Raw genomic sequence first — 17,876 nt, forward strand, 5'->3', positions numbered from 1 at the left:
TGACATTTAGCAACATAAGCCTCAGATATGTGGTGGCTGCAGTAAACATTACATAATTGCTGCAGCATCGATCCCAACAATTAACACCAAAAAGCAGAGACAGAATGGAATTTCTCCAAGAAACTGCCACAACCTGGGAATAAAACAGAACCCAAAATCTCTCTTGGAGACAGCTCCCCCTCCTTCACATGTTAAGACATTTTGAGGGGGGAGGGTATAATGTTTTCTGTCCAAACAATTTTCCACAGTTTTTCCAGAGCCCAGGTAGGCAGGGAGCAGGTGGGGGGAAGGTGGAGATGAAGACACCAGAAAGTCCTCTGATGGGGTGGTCTGCCATCCAGTCCCCTCAGGTCTAACCCACAACATTGGAGAATTGGGAGAACTGCAAGGTCAGGGTGGCTGGATCATAGAAGGCCAGGAGCAGCCTCAGGAGTGGCCCAGGGAGGCTAAAGATCAGTCTTCCCTAGAAGCAATGCAGAGTCACTAGTGGGCTTTATGATGAGAAGAAGCAGGGTCATTTTGCTTTTTGGCAAGAAGCAAAGTGAAAAAGAGAGGATGACAACAGCCCAACTATGGCAGTGGGGGTGGGGAGAACTGGACAGGTCCAAGAGGTATTTAAGACATAAAAATGAGAGGACCCCACGATGATGATAGATGTAGGTGAATCAAGGATGATCCCAGGCTTCTGGCTTTGCTGACTGGGAGGTTGTGGGAACTGAACCTTGGAAGGAGGGGAGACAGGTTTGGAGGAGAAAGACAACATGTCAGAGTGTTGGGTGCATTAATCATAAGGAGGATTTGGATAAAAAGAGAAAGTGGAAATATGGCTCAGAAGGAAGGCTGCGGTGAAGACACAAAAATGTGAGTCACCTGCATCCAGGAAGTGCTGGACTACAGTGGTAGATGAGCTGTTTGGGAAGGAGAAATAGAGCAGTAGGAAAGAAGACCAGGGACGCACTAGGTAAGGGGCAGAGCCTCCAGCAACGCAAAGAGAAGAACAATCAGAGAAGGCAAAAGAGAAACAAAGAAGGGGGTTTTGGAAAACAAGGAAGAGGAGTTTGGGGAATAAAAGAGGTGCACATGGGTAGCCTGGGTGGCTCAGCGGTTTAGCACCGCCTTCAGCCCAGGGCTTGATCCTGGAGACCCGGGATTGAGTCCCACTCGGGGTCCCTGCATGGAACCTGCTTCTCCCTCTGCCTGTGTCTCTGCCTCTGTGTGTGTGTGTGATGAATAAATAAATACAATCTTAAAAAAAAAAAAGAGGTACACAGCCATGTCTAATGCGAAACAAGAAGAAATGAGATCCTCCTGCTTATTTAACTAAGATTTATTAATACCTGCTATGTGCCTGGCACTATTCTAAGTACTAAAGATAGAGCAGTGACATGACTATAATAGACAAAACTCCCTACCCTTATGGGAATTTCATGCTACTTGGAAAGAGACAGAATTTAACTAGAAGTAAGTGAATTTGTTTGGCATAGGTAGCGGGTTGAACAGTGGTCCCAAAAAACATGTCCAAGTCCTAACCCCTGGTGCCATGAATGTGATCTTATTTGGAAACAGGGTATTCATGGATATAATTAAGTGAAGGATCTCAAGATAAAACCATCCTGGATTTTAGATGAGCCATAAATCTGATGACTGAGATATCCTTATAAGAAAAAAAGTAAGTTAAAAAAATAAAAATTTAAAATTTAAAAAAAAAGATTTTTTTTTTTTTTAAAAAGTAAGTTATACTGGAGACAGACACACAGGAGAGAGGACCACATGAAGATGGAAGCAGAGACTGGACCAATGCATTCACAAGCCAGGAAGCTGGAAGACAGTCTTGAAACAGATTCTCTTGTATCTTCAAACCTGTCTTTCTTTATAAGAACACCACTCATTGGATTTTGAGTCCACCCTAATCCAATATGAGCTCACCTTAACTTGATCGCACTTGAAGTGACCCAATTTCCCAGTAAGGTCACATTCTCAGCAACTGAGATTTAAGACTTCAACATATACTTTGTTGGGGAGGATAAAATTTAACCCACAACAAATACCGCATAATTAACTTAATGCAGAAGAAGCATTTGAAAATTCAACACCCACTTGCAATAAAAACTCTCAGCCAACTGGAAATGAAACCAACTTTTCTCAGCCTGACAAAGGACAACTGCAGAAAACCCCTAGCTTGTATCATACCTAATGGTGAAAGATTGAATACTTTTTTCCCCTGAGGTAGGGAACAAAGCAAGGATGGCCGCTCTTGCTATTCCTATTCATCACTACACTGGAAGTCCTAGCCAGCGAAATGCGTGAATGAATGGAGGAGTGAACGAAGATTGTAAAAACAAAAAAGGAAAGGAATAATAAAGCTTCAGGGATCCCTGGGTGGCTCAGCAGTTTAACACCTGCCTTTGGCCCAGGGCATGATCCTGAAGTCCTGGGATTGAGTCCCACATCAGGCTCCCTGCATGGAGCCCGCTTCTCCCTCTGCCTGTGTCTCTGCCTCTCTCTGTGTGTGTCTCTCATGAATAAATAAATAAAATCTTTAAAAAAATAAAGGAAGAATAAAGCTTCTACTTGTAGACAATATGATTGTCCATGTAGAAAATCCCAAAGAATTTACAAAAACTTACTAAAACCAATACAAGTGAGTTCAGCAACATCACAGGACACAAAGTCAATATAACAAAAGAAAAAAAAAGGCATTTTCATTTGCATTTACTATCAGTGAATAATTAGAAATTCAAATTTACAAAAATACCATTTATAATAGCACCTCAAAAGCACGAAATACTTAGGTAGGAGACTAATAAAACATGTGCAGGATCAGTATACTGAAAACTAGAAAACAAATGAAAGAAATTTTATTTATTTCTTTTGGAAATAAATTTTAAAAGATGAAAATAAATAGAGGGGTATATTATTCATGGGCTTGAAGACTTGGTGTCATTAAGATATCAGTTTTCCTCAGAGTGAGCTACAGTTTCTCACAGAGTTTCTGCAGAAATTTTTGTGGAAATCAATATACTGATTCTAAAAGTTTTTATAGAAAGACAAAGGAACTAAAATAGACAAAACAATTCTGAAGGCGAACAAAGTCTGAGGAATCACACTACCTCATTTTAAGACTAAACATAATGCTTCAGTGATTTAGACAGTGTGGTGTTGAAAAACAGGGTAGACATAGTGCTGTGCTAGAGCCAGTTCCTACCAGCTCATGAGAACGAAATGTTAAATTTTTAGGAGTTTTACAGGTTAACTGATGTCAAATTGGTCACTTGAAATGATGGTATTTAAAAAAAAAAAAGGAAAAGAAAGGAAAGAAACCCAACAAGCACTACAAATTGAGACTCCCCCCTATCTCTCCAATTTTCAAACATAACCAGCCTACCTCTACATCTAGATCAAGGGAACAGAACAGAGAGTTCAGATGCTGACCCACATATAGTTGGGCAATTTATTTTCAACAAAAGTACAAGGGCAATGTAACTGAGAAAAGATAGTCTTTTCTAATCAATAGTGTTGGAACCGTTGGGACCTCCATATGCAAAAATAAACAAACCTCTAATTCCTGCATCTTATATAAAAATTAACTCAAAATGGATCGCAGATCTAGTTGTAAAATCTAAAATTATGAAACTATTCAATGGTGGTGCGTGGGTGGCTCAGTCGGTTAAGCGTCTGCCTTCAGCTCAGGTCATGATCCCAGGGTGCTAGGTTGAGCCCCTCACCGGGCTCCCTGCTCAGCAAGGAATCTGCTTCTTCTTCTCCGTCTGCCCCTCCCCCTCCTGGCTCATGCTCTCTGTCTCTTTCTGGTTCATTCTCTCTCAAATGAATAAATAAAATCTTTTTTTTAAAAGAAACTATTAAATGAAAACATAGGAGCAAATATTTGTGAATTTGGGTTAGGCAAATATTTCTTAGAAAAGACACCAGAGTGATAAATAAGACCAACAAAATTAACAACTTCTACTCTTCATAAGACACTGTTAAGAGAAAGAAAAGACAAGTCACAGACTAGAAGAAAATACTTACCAATCATAAATCTAAAAAGGACAATACAGAATATATAAAGGATCCTCAAAACGCAACAGTGAGAAAGCAAGTTTTTAAAGGGGCAAAAGAATTGAACAGACACTTTGCATAGCAGTAAGTACATGAGATGTTCAACATCATTAGCCACTAGGGAAATACAAATTAAAACCACAATAAGATACCACAACACATCTAGTAAAATTGCTGAAATATTTTTTTAATTGATAACACCAAGCACTGGTGAGGATGCAGGATATCTGGAACTCTCATTCATTGCTGGTGGGAATGCAGAATAGTACAGCCATTCCAGAAAGCAGTTTAGCAGTCCCTTATAAAGTAAAACATACTCCTACCACACAACGTACCAATTCCATGCCCAGGTATTTACCCAAGTGAAATGGAAATTCACAATCACACACACACACACAAACTGTATGTAAAATTTTAGAGCAACGGTATTCATATTTCCCCAAAACAGGAGAGTACCTGACATCCCTCAACTGGAGAATGGACAAACAACAATGGAGTATTCCTGCAACAGAACTCTACTCAGTCTTAAGGAATAAACTACCGACTCACAACAGCATGAATGAATTCCAAGTGCATTGTGTTAAGTGAAAGAAGCCAGACTCCAGGGCTACGTACTACAGGGTTCTGTTTATATAACATTCTGAAAGGCAAAAGTAGAATGACAGAAAACAAATCATAGGCTACCAGGAGCCAGGATGGAGAGGGGAAGGTGGGTACAGGAGAGCTATTTGAAGTGAAAGGACTTCTCTATCTTGATTATACTGATGGTTAAACTACTGGATGTGTTTGTCAAAACATGCAGAATCGTATACTAATATAGGTGAATTTGACTGTATATACATTACTCCTTAGTGAAAAAAAAAATTAAAAGAATCACCATGGCTATTGGCTTGAGAATAGACTGTGGGGCAAGGCTAGAAGCTGGGAGACCATTAGAAGTCCAGGTGAGAGATACAGTGGCTTGGATTGAACATGGCACTATAACATGGCAGGACATAGGTCATCAGAGACTTGCGGACACAGCTTCAAAGAAGAGGCAAGGCTGAGGGGTGAGGTGAGTGTATGCAGACAGCACTGGATCCTGGACCACTGACAACTCTTTCGAGAAATCTGCATAGACCTGTCCCACTATGAGCCCCAGCTCAGAGATTGCCCTGGGACTTTCCCGATTTGAAGACTACAAGTCCCACATCCAGGGAAACGCTGCAGTCCTGAGCACACAGGGACAGGTGGTCACCTAAGCCTGGTCCCTGACCTGCCCAGGCCCAGACGTTGCTCTGGTCACCCTGCAGTTCTGGCTTCCCTGTGGGCTGCTGTCGCTGCCCTCTACCCCTTACAAACCTCTGAGCTCCTTTCTGATACTGCTCACATGTGAGGGGCTGCAGGAATGCTAATTAACAGAGCGGCACTCGGCTGCTTTTCATGTCACCCTCCCTTCAGCCCCTTCTATGAAGGCTGTCAGATGAGTCTGAATTTCAGCAAGAAATGAAAGAGTGGTTTCATCACTCCCCTACCAGGAAGTCGGGAGCACGGAGCTGGGGACACACCTTTCCCTCTCATCTCACTTTCGAAATGCCTCTCTTGAAACAGACTCTTTGACTTGTGCTCTGGTCTTACCCATCTTGACATCTCCATGGTTGTGCATATTGAAAACATTCCCTGCTTCTTAGCATCTCTCTGGATCTCCTCCTATCTTTCTGATATGTTTCTCAGCCTCCTGATTGCCTGATAAAGTGTGCTGGAGGAACAGTCTGGAGTAACATTTGAGGGTCTGGACTTTGACATTAAAGGGATCTGGGTTTGATTTCCAGCCTCCTTAATTTCTAGTGGCATGACTTCTGAGACATCACTCCTCTGAACTTCAGGTTTGCCCTCCGTGGAATGGGTATAGTGAATGCCACCTCATCGTCAGATTATCGTGAGAATGAAATGAAATGAGATTACATACAAAGGTAAAAAAAAAGCTTAGCACGAATGTGTAAGAACAAGCAACACATAAATGCAGTTCTTGGTGTTAGAACATCTTTCCAATGGTTAGATCCAACAACAGAGAAGTGGTTAATAAGTTAGGCTACAGCATGATTTATTTATAGAATACTATACGATGAAGCCGTTAAAAATTATGTTCTGAAGAATATTTAATGACACAGAAAAATGTTCACAATATAATTTTAAGAGAAAAAAATCAGGCTCTAAAACGCAGGTCTCTATTCTGTTCTTAAAAAAAAAAAAAAAAAAAGTATGAGTGTATGTGCGTGTCCTGCATATGTATTTAGAAAAAAAAAGAAATCTAGAAAATCTTGGCTTTCTTCTTTTTCACTTCTTCACTTCTTCACATTCTTCTGAATTTTCAAGGTTTTGCTAATGAACATGTGTTACTACCATAACAATAAATATTTTTGAAATTCAGTCAGCAATTTTTTTCATTCAACAGATTTTTTTACTAGCACACATCATGTGCCAAGCCATATTTGAGACTCTGGGGATGCTACAATAAAAAAGCTAACAGGCAGGTTTTCCTCAAGATACCACCTTGCCTTGCACTGAATTCTCCTTAATTGTTTTAGGCATTCATTTTGTTTCCACAAATATATTAATTCCTCGAGGGAAGGAAGCACATGGTCCTCTTCTCTGTAGCCCAACCACATCATACTCCATGCACTCAGGAAGAACTCAGTAATAAGTTGCACTTCAAGACCTGGACATTGTTGAAAAGTGGCCAGTTTCCCACAATCCGTTATTAGAGGAAGTAAAGAAGAGGTGCCTTCTTATACAAAGCAACCTTCCGCCTTCCTCCCTGGTCCTGGGAGTGAGGGGGCTGAACATTCAAAGCTGCCACCTTCAGTGGGGTTTCTGGAAGCACAGGAGCCTCGTGGCTGTGGCGCCATATGAAGTGGTTCACTTTCTCTAGCCTGTGCCAGAATACATATCAAATCTGCCTTTTTCCACATTTGAGGAACTTGAGAGCAGGTTTGGTGATTCTATCATCTTAGAGCAGGGTGTTTATTTTTTAAGATTTTATTTATCCATTCATGAGAGACACAGAGAGAGAGAGAGAGAGAGGCAGAGACACAGGCAGAGGGAGAAGCAGGCTCCATGCAGGGAGCCCAATGCGGGACTCCATCCGGTGACCCCAGAATCAAGCCCTGGGCCGAAGGTAGCGCTAAACCAGTGAGCCTCCCAGGCCGCCTGGATTTTTTTTTTTTAATTGTTTTTATACCAGGGATCCCTTGGGTAGCCTGGTGAAACTTATGAACCTATCTTAGAATAATGTTTTTTAATGTGTAAATATACAAGATTACAAAAAAAGAAAAAAGGTGGGGGGGATCTAAATATGCTGCAATATAATTACCAAAGTATTTTAAAGTTCTATTTACTATATTAATAGACTTGCTTCTTTCCACTACACTTAACAAAATTAAATTTGAAATACAGTCAAGTTAAAATTGAATTTTAATTTTTAAAGACATACCCCTATAAAGACCGCTTTGGGGGCACATGGGTGGCTCAATCCATTAAGTATCTGCCTTCAGCTCAGGTCATGATCTCCAGGTCCTGTGATTGAGCCCCACCTCGGGCTCCCTGCTCAGCGGAAAGTCTGCTACTCCCCCTACCCCTCCCCACTGCTTGTGTGTGTGTGCACGCGCTGTCAAATAAATAAAAATAAAATCTTAAAAAAAAAGAAAAAGACAGCTTTGGCTTACCTTGAATAAGAATATAAGATAGTAGAATGTTTTTTTTTTTTTCAAGATAACAAGATAATACACATGTCCTGTTAGAAATCCAGCTGATTTTTATTTTTATTTTTTATGGTAACAATGTTGAAAACCCAATTCTCAAAGAAATAGCGTTGAAAATGGGATTAAAGCTTCCACAGCACTTTCGCAAAGATAAGTGTCTCCTGGAGACCACCAAAACTCCTCTAGGCTTTTTAGTGAAACACTAGTTATAGTGGGTTTGTGGTCCTAAGATCAATGAATTCATCTTTGGCTTGGTCAACATCTCAGATGCAATTTAAATCAGAAAGAAAAAGAATACTGCTCTAGCATTCAATTTTGTTACCATCAAGATAGAAATAACTTTTGAAAGAGTTCTAAAGTGCTTCCAGGTGTTTGTAGATAACTCTTTTCAAGTAAATTGACAGAATTTTGTAACTCAGCTCCATTGAGGTAAAGCACTTGAAAGTTTGCAAAGATGTCAGCCTCCTATCAGCTGCCTCGCCAAGACATCCATAATGGTGATATCAGAGAATTAAGAGTCATCTCATCCCTATGGTTAAAAATACCTGCCAAGGGAGCCAACCAGCCCACAGACAAAATTCTTTCTTTCAAAGTGCTCCAAGAATGGATTTTCTGTTTCTATTAGAAAAAGTAAAACTTGCTTCTTCAAAGTCAGTGAGCTTCTCTAAGGTAGAGAGAAGAGAGTTCACACCCTGTAAAAATATTATGATCCAGAGACAAGCTTTTGATAAAGTCGATGACTTTTATGACCACAAACTTCTCTCAGGATATATAGAAAAGCCTGATTATGTCTGTGCTAAATGCAGCAAGTGAAAACACAAGAATTCTTGTTTGTTGACGTTAGTGGAGTCATCCATGAACGAAACTGAAAGATGTCTATAGCTTCATTAAGAGGCTTACTGAGAGGAATGGCAAGGCCACCAATCCCTCCATAATCCACTTCAAAATATGCCAACCTTCCTGCATGGAAGTACCTCCCATGACTAGAGAGCCACTTCCCTTTTTCTCAGCATCCCCAGTGTGTGTGGCTTTAGGTAAACTTCCTCCAGTACAATGAGCTTTCTTTTGATTGGCACTTGCTAAGAAACTTCAGGAGTGCTTCCAGAAGTTTTCACAAAATGGCAAATCCACCTTTTCGAAGTATCTTGGCTTTTTCAAACTGAGCTTTCTTCATCCACATACACACAAAGCTCTTCATTTTCTTGGATGTATTTTCTATATTGACAGACATGAGGTACTCTCTCAGTCTTTCTGAAATCAAAATTCCATTCTCAAGAATCTTTCCACAACAAAAAGGAAGTCATTGTGGCTTTTATGTCCCACTGCTTTATTAATGTAAAGAAACCAGGTACACTGATCACACCTTTCTTTTCTTTGCCAGCTCAAGATAAACTGGGTCTATACAGCACAAATAATACATAAAGCTAAAATAAAATATTTTTGTTCCTTGTCATTCTTTGAAATGTAATATTTTGTTTATGGTTCCTAAGTAATTTGTTTGCTAAATCTACACAATGGGAATAATTTGTATGTTAATTAAGTAAGGTATAAACATTCATTACATTTTATGAAAGGTAAGTAAAATAAGGCAGTTTTTATGATAAGCCAGAGTGCTTGCACTAGTAACATCTTTTCACCTTTGTGCAGACCAAGGGATTATACAGTTGATCACCAGTCCTATTCTTGAAATTCAGCTATTGCTTCTTGAAATTCAGCTATTGCTTTCTGTGACTTTCTAGAATAATGGTTCTCATTTCTCATATTGTCATTGTTTCTCACAAAGGTATTCTTTTAAATGTGTGGCATTTTCACAGAACAATAACACAAGAATAACATGTGAATAATATCCTGTGCATGCACGACTTTACTTCAAAACACAAACATTGGGCAGAAAGCAAAAACAGAAAAATAAATCAGAGAAAGGACTTCCACTGCTCACAGAGCTTACCACACTGTGCATAACCCATGACACCATGCAATCTGTTAGCCATCACAAGAAGTTACTTTAAATATCACACTTCGACAGTCAGCTCAGCCATCAGACATGTTTGAACTCATCTTGTCACCAAAGGCTGCATTGCTGACAGAGAGTGAAAAACTCGTATTAGAGCAATTCAGATGGACAAAACTTGGGCAAACTATTAAAATGATTTGACTCCTGGCAGCCCTGGTGGCTCAGCGGTTTAGTGCCGCCTTCAGCCCAGGGCCTGATCCTGGAGACCCAGGATCGAGTCCCACATCAGGCTCCCTGCATGGAGTCTGCTTCTCCCTCTACCTGTGTCTCAGCCTCTCTCTCTCTCTCTCTCTCTCTCTCTCATAAATAAATAACATTTTTTAAAAATAATAAAAATAAAAATAAATAAATAAAATAATTTTACTCCTTCTGCATATTGATCCTCAAATACACACAAATAAGGAATGTTGTAATGTGTGGGTCACCCTCTGAGAACCCCTAATTCATGGCTCAGTGACCACCCTACCCATGTTGCCAGACAGCGGCTGGCTATAGTGGAAGACAGTTCTTCCGGAAGACTAATCCCACATTTCCAGGGGCCATCTAATAGCTTCTGTAATTTCAGAATCGTTGTGGGTATAATAAGTGACATTTCAGATATCTACAACAACTGTAACATGATATGAAAATATTTGTGATTTCCATTGATGACAAAAATCACAGGTCATGCTCATACTACCAGCTTGTTGTCACACTTGTAATTGAAGGAAATGCTATGTTTCAGATACAGGATAGTAAAAATGAAGCTATAATTTTTCCTTACCTACATTCATGTCCCTTCCAACTTCTATTCCACAGACCCCATGGGCCCATGGATCCAGTTAAGAACCTCTGTTTTATATTGTTCATAGTGGTCCAAGAGACTGGTTCCCAAATTTCAGAAAAGAGAAATGAGAAAAAACAGCAAGTTTTTATGATGCTAAATTTTTTAAGCTTAAAATTTTTTTTTCTTCTTCACTTTTAAAATATTCTTTTGATGAAATGATAGAGGTAGTAGATAACAATTTTTAAAAATATCTTTACCAGCTAAAAATGAAAAGTTGGCAAGTCTATCACCAGTTGCCCCAACCACTCTTTTTATCATGTTTACTGATCTAAGAAATAAAAAATCTGGGATTTGTTGGTCAGGTCACCATGACAAATCCAGCGAGCCCCAATATCTAGTCTCACCTAACAGAACCCCCAGCTTAGTTTATTTATCCACTCCTCAGGTAAGGTGACCCATTCCTAGTCCAGAGCAAAATCCTGAGCAGTCGAAGCTCTCATGGTAAACCCACTGTCTGGGCAAAGATTGATTTACAGAGTGGAAACATGCCTCACTCTGGCCAGTTGAACCTGAAAATAATGGGATTGTGACTGGGTGTCTGTCTGGAAATGTGATCCCACCACCAGGAACTCCCACCACTGCTGCATTCCTTACTATGTGCCATGGTTCCTAATTGTTTCTGACCACTGAGTTGGGGGATTTCTCTAACATACAGATGAAGTTATCCTAACTGACCCAGCTAGAAACTTTGAGAAGCTTTCAGAAAGGGCAGTACCTCTTTAAAAAAAAAAAAAAAAAAAACACTGTGTCAGGGTACTAAATGAACTTGCCTGCCCCTGTTTGTGGCAGTTATTTCTCCTTCAACCTTGGCTTGAGCCACTCCCGACCATGTTGCTGATTTCACCTCCTAAATATCCCCCAATTCTTCCTATTCTTTTCATTTCCACTGCCAATGCTAGCTGTTCAGTCTACACAATTGATGGGCATGGCCCTCTAACCGGTTTTCTTGCTCCCACCAGGGCCTCTTACAAACCGCAGCCAAGTGATCTCGTTTCAATGCAGACCAGCTCACATCATTTTCCTGTTTAGAACCTTGCAATTGTTTTCTATTGCTCTTGGAATAAAGTGCAAACTACTTAAGTTACCTACAAAGCACTTGGTCCTCCACACCCCTCACCCCTGCCCTCTCAGCTGCAGTCACACAACCCCCCACCACTACCCCAGCAGCATCTCCTTAAAGCCTTCAGATCCTTGAAATCTCTGCTTTGCAATCACTTCCTCAGGGAGATCTTTGATCACTACATCTTCCACCAATACCAGATCTGGCCCCCCGTATATATACTCTCAGCACTCTGTATATTCTTTCCTAGTATTAAACACAATTTTTAATAACTCATTTATTTATGTGATCAGCTGAAATCTTTTTTCCCTACTAAAATGTAAGCTCCCTGTCTTGTTCACTACTGCATTCCCAGCCCCTAAAAGAGTATAGATATTCAAAAGATATTTGTGGAATGAATGACTTGATGTTCACAAATGGTCACAGATACTCCCAGGCAGGAGCTTGTCTCCAACAAGTATCTGGCTTTGTAAACACCATACAGGATCACTGTTAACCAGCTCCCAGAGTCCTGCTCACAGGCATAGCATCTTTGTACCTAACTAATCCCTCTCCACACACTGCTGGAAGTGGAGAGCAGCGTGCCCTCCTACTGCTTCTAAGGGTAATTCAAGTCTCACCCACACTCTCTCCAAATCATGGAAGGAGGCAAGATTGCATAATGTCTGTGATGGACTGAATGAGTTTGTGTCCCTCCAAAATTCATACATTGAAGCCCTAACCCCACAATGCAGTGGTATTAGGAGTTGGGCCTTTGAGACAGGACTAGATTTAATGAGTTCATGAAAGTTGGGTCCTCATCATGGCATTAATGTCCTTAAAGAAGAGGAAGAGAGATGCCTCAGTGGCTCAGCGGTTGAGCATCTGCCTTTGGCTCAGGGCATGATCCTGGGTCTGGGGATCGAGCTCCCCATAGGGCTGTGAGGAGCCCACTTCTCCCTATGCTCTCTGCTTCTCTGTCTCTGAACCCACTTCTCTGTCTCTGCCTCTTTCTCTGTGTCTCTTATGAATAAATAAATCTTTAAAAAGAAAAAAAAAGAGGAAGAGACTAGATCTCTCTCTCTCTCTCTCTCTCTCTCTCCTCTCTTTCTCTCTCTCTGGCTGCTGTGGCAGGACACAGCAAAAAGGCAGCCATCTGTAAACCAGAAGAGAGATCACAGCAGACACAGAATCTGTGGGCATCTTGATCCAGTCTCCAAACAGTGAGAAATAAATGTTTGCTGTTTAAATTGTCAAGTCAATGGGTTTTGTTATAGCAACCTAAGAAAACAAATCAAACATGATTCAGAGACATGGGCTTATTTCAGTCCTGCCACTCACCAGTAACATTACCCTGGATGAGGTAGCTAATATCTCAGAGCCTCAGTGCCTCATTTGTAAAATGGGATAATAGGAGTGTGAACCATACAGAGTTGCCATGGGGATTAAGTGACAAAGGCTCTCAGCAGAATGCCTGGCACACAGTATAAACATCCAGCCACGGTGTCTATGCTTGCCTGAATTACTGTCATAGAGCTGAAACACAACTTTAGAGATTAACTAGTAAACAGGCTGATTTCACAGATGAGGAGACATGATCCAAAGAGGTTCCAGTGGCAGAACCAGCAGGAGGAACCAGGGTGGTGGTTCCCAGCAGGTGTTTTTCCATCACAGTGGGTGCTCTGACAGCTCACGGCTTCGCAGGGCTGAGAAAGAACATGAAGAGGGGGCAGCCAGGGGATTATTTCCTCCAGGCACAGGGTAGTTGAGCTAATAAGTGAATGTAGAAAGGACTAGATGAGTGCTTCTCTGCCCCTAGAGAATATCCATCCTCCTGGGACCATGAAGAGACACACTCTAGGAGAATGTCCTAATTAATCCAGTACTGTCCATCTCATTTACTAGGCCTCCCTAGGAAGGATGTTCCAGACTGTTTACTTGGCTTTCTTTCAACACTGTGGACATTATAATATTAAATCTCCTTGTCCTGGGACCAATATAAATGTATTTTCTGCTAATAGTGTCCTCATCATGCCAACACCCAAAGGTTATTCTGTGAAGATGCAATACAGAGACAACCTCACATGAACACACAAACATCTGAACAAAAAATATATTCCTTGATGCCTGCCTGGTGTTGCAGCCGAGCAGCTGCTTGACAACCATGGGGAAGGAGAGAAAGAGAGAAAGAGCAAGAGGGAGACTGAGAGAAGAACGTGTAAGAAGTACATGTGCCCACGGGGAGAACACAGTCAATCACTTCTAAAGGGCATACTTCCCCTGGAGTAAAGCTTTGAGGGAATAAGCAAGCAGATATAATGAAGAATTCTGAATCTATTGATTGAAATCTGTTGTATTTTCTAACTACTTGAGAACACATCATTTGTGCATTAGGCAATCGATTTATGACTTATGTAAATAGAAAACAGAGAACCTTTCCAAGAGATGGGCCAGTTTAGCAGAGATGCCACATTCTGTTACACTGCAAAACTCACCTCTCCCTCCCTGTTGTCTTTGTGATGAGACACATCCAGGAGCCTCCAGGCAGAGGGCCCCCTGTGTTCCTCCACTTTTAATGACAATTTCCATGATGACTAGGAGTTGCTCCCAAAATGCACCACACTCTCTTTTGTAACCTGCCTCTGCTGGAGAAGCTCCCCTGCCTGGGACCCCTCCCTCTGGCCTCTTTACCCACCCTTGTCCACCATGATTCACCTAGAAGGTGGCCTTCCAACACCATCTCCACTGAAGCCTTATTGGTGTCCCCGGGCAGCGTTCAGAGCTCCCTCTGGTGTATCCCAATGATGCCTTGTCCCTGCGATATTACAATGATGATCACACTGCTGTAACTACTCCTTCTAAGACAGACTTTCCCCCACATTTTTATGTTCTGATATGTCACTGTACCTACTGCTATTGCAATACCTACCTACTACCTGTAGTGCTCAATTTTAGAACATTCCCTTTTTTCACATCTGTATGTTTTAAAATTAGGATGTTTTGCAAACAATGTGTGCATTTAGTGTGGTACTGTTTCGGATTTTTCTTCTCAAAAACTCATATTGAGAGTGCCTCTTAAAATCAAAGAAGTAAGTCACTTATTTGAGTGTCTGACCTCCCCCTCCACTATGAATTGTGGGAGCAGAACCCATGTTCTGACCATCTTTGTGTTTCTGTCCCTTTGCAGAGTGTTTGCTCAGCAGCCATTTCTCAATAGATGGAGAAGGGAGGGAGGGACAAAAGGGGGAAAAGGAAGAAAAGGAGGAAGGAAGAGAATCTCTTACATGCTACAACCTATGAAGCACTTTTACATCCTGCTTTCACTTAGCTTGATTTCCCATCAGAGGGCATTGGAGTTTCTCTCCCAGAGATTTTCCCTGGAGTTCGCCTAGTTGCTGCTGTCTGGGCACTCGGTCTGCTATAGGTCCTTAGCACAACACAGGGCAGTCAACCACCTAGGACATGTGCTGCAAAGGGAGAAGCAGTCAGGAGGAAAGTCACAGATTCTGGTATTCTACAATTCAGCTTCACTGGCCAGATAACTTTTCTGTGAATCCTGCACCCCATGGGTAAGAGCTTACCCCAGTGAGTTCCAGCATGTTTCAGCCTCTGTCAGGCCCACCAAGCATGCCAAACTCTGGCCTCACTCTTACCCATCCACCTATTTCCCAAGACTCCCATCAGTGGCTTTTCTCATTTTCCACAACTCATGCCATGGTAGTGATATGTCCTCTGGCTCTCAGCTTTTCCAGAGCATCTTCCTTGACCCCCCTGCTCTCACAGACTTCACCATCCTCTGAATAGCACCTGCCATCTGAGCTGGACTTATCAGCACTTTTTATACGATGACTGTTGTTTCATAGCACTTCCCACAGCAGAAAGCTAAACATATCTATGATCAGAGTTCAAACACGACTGAAACAAATTAATATGACAATCAGCTTTCCTGGGTTCCTCTGCCCTTTTTCATATCCTTGGTCCACCATTCCTTCTGCTTCTAGCCCAAACAAATTCTTCTCTTGGAATGAGAAGAATCCTTCTTCTTCTCTGACTGGTTGCAAATTATGCTCCTTGCTTCTGGTTTTCCATGAAACCATGCTCCAAGCAGCCCCCTGCAGCTCAGGCCCTGTCAGAAAACTCTCTGTCCTTATAGGTTCTTCTCTGTTCTGGTCAGATAACCACTTTTATGGGGTCCTCTGCAACGCTTTAAACATCAAGCTGGCATTAGAAGTGGGAGAAGGGCTGCTATGTGACACTGTTGGCCCGTGCCGACTCCACAGCTGGCTGTATTAGGCTCTGTTGACATGAGCTGCTGCTGTCAAGCCCGGTTTTCATTCTTTACATTGTTAAAAAAAATTCAACTGAGTAAATTTGAAGATCTAATTGGCTTCATTCAATGATTCATGAGTTGAGCAGCATCCCATCTAGCAAGCAGAAAGGAGCTCAAAGAACTGTACAACATAAAAAGCTTCTATAGGTAGAAAGGGGGGAAAAGGAAGAGTGGACTGTTTCAGGCAAGGTCACCTTCCTTTGGGTAAAGGAGAGGGTCTATCAGGTAGATGACCTTGCTAGTGCTGACCAGGTGATTCCAGCTTGACTGGTCAAAGGGCACATTCCTGGAAAAGACTGAAACTGCACTTAGGTTGAGTTCTGGGTCTTGGTTTGCTGATGTGGGGCTTAGCACAGGTGACTCCAGTTTGAGCCTGTTGTTTCTTTGTTTATCGTGAACAATTGATTTGGAGATTTGAGAGGGGGTTTAAAGATGTATTCAGGGATCCCTGGGTGCCGCAGCGGTTTAGCGCCTGCCTTTGGCTCAGGGCGCGATCCTGGAGACCCGGGATCGAATCCCACGTCGGGCTCCCGGTGCATGGAGCCTGCTTCTCCCTCTGCCTGTGTCTCTGCCTCTCTCTCTCTCTGTGTGTGTGACTATCATAAATAAAATTTAAAAATAAAGATGTATTCATTTATTTTAGAGAGAGCAAATGAGTGGGAAGGGCAGAAAGAGAGGGAGTAGAAGAGAAAATTTGAAGTAAATTCCATGCTAAGTACAGAGTCCAACACAAGGCTTGATCTGATGAGCCTGAGATCATGACTTGATCTGAAACCAAGAGTCGGATGCTTAACTGACTACGCCACCCAGGCACCCCATGAACAACTGATTTTGTAAACCTAAGGGGGGTTATTTACATTTGCCCTTATTAAATTCCCTCATATTTAGCCTTATCATTCCACAGCTGGTGGTGACTGTTTTGAAGCTTCATTCCATCCTTTCAAGTCCTCAGCAGAGTGGAAACAGTGTACACAAGCTTTGTGGGTAGCAACAATGAAACAATACCATGTCTATAGCAGGGTTTTAGTTCACTTCTTAGCCCTGAGATACCATGAGGCCTGGCCAGCTTGAACAGTCTGTGCTAAGAGTGGCACATGCCCAGTAATTACCATCCTATCCCAGCTTCTTCCTTGGGCTCCTCCACAGTGCTCCTTGTCTCAGTAAATAGAAAGCATTCATAATTCCTCCTTCCCCTTCAGCCTGCATGTTAAATCAGTTCTTTAGTCCTATCAACTGATGCTATCCCAATAAATACCACCATTCAGCCACCACTCTCTCCTACATTTTAGCCATACCCTCATACATTCTTCCCTTCCTTCATCTCTTCTCCAACTCCCATGCCTCAGGCCTCAGTTTGAAACCTCACTTCCTCCAGAAAGGCTTCTCATCCTGTAGATTTCTCATCCTGCCAGCAGCCTCGCCAGCATAGTACTTTCTCTATCATTATATCACCCAACCACAGCATGGTGCTGCTTATTTAACCCTTCTCAACTATATCTAAGTTCTATCAAAATGGGGAGAGTCTACTTTGCTCATTATCACACCCCCAGCATATGGAAGGTGTTAATAAATATTTCTTGAATTAGAGGCACCTGGGTGGCTCAATTGATTGAGTGTCTGACTCTTGGCTTTGGCTCAGGTCATGATCCCATGGGTCATGAGATTGGTGCCATGTTGGGCTCTGTGCTCAGTGGAGAGACTGTTTGAAGATTCTCTCCCTCTGCCCCACCCTCACTCTCCCCCCTCAAATAAATAAATAAATCTTTAAAAATAAATTCCTTGGATTACTGAATGAAATAATGATACCATGACCTTGATTGGGCAAGTTTTGAATCACTGGCAAGTGATTTGGCTCAACATCCATGAGG

This window comes from Canis lupus, chromosome 3 (assembly GCF_048164855.1).
Source record: "Canis lupus baileyi chromosome 3, mCanLup2.hap1, whole genome shotgun sequence".
NCBI lineage: Eukaryota > Metazoa > Chordata > Mammalia > Carnivora > Canidae > Canis > Canis lupus.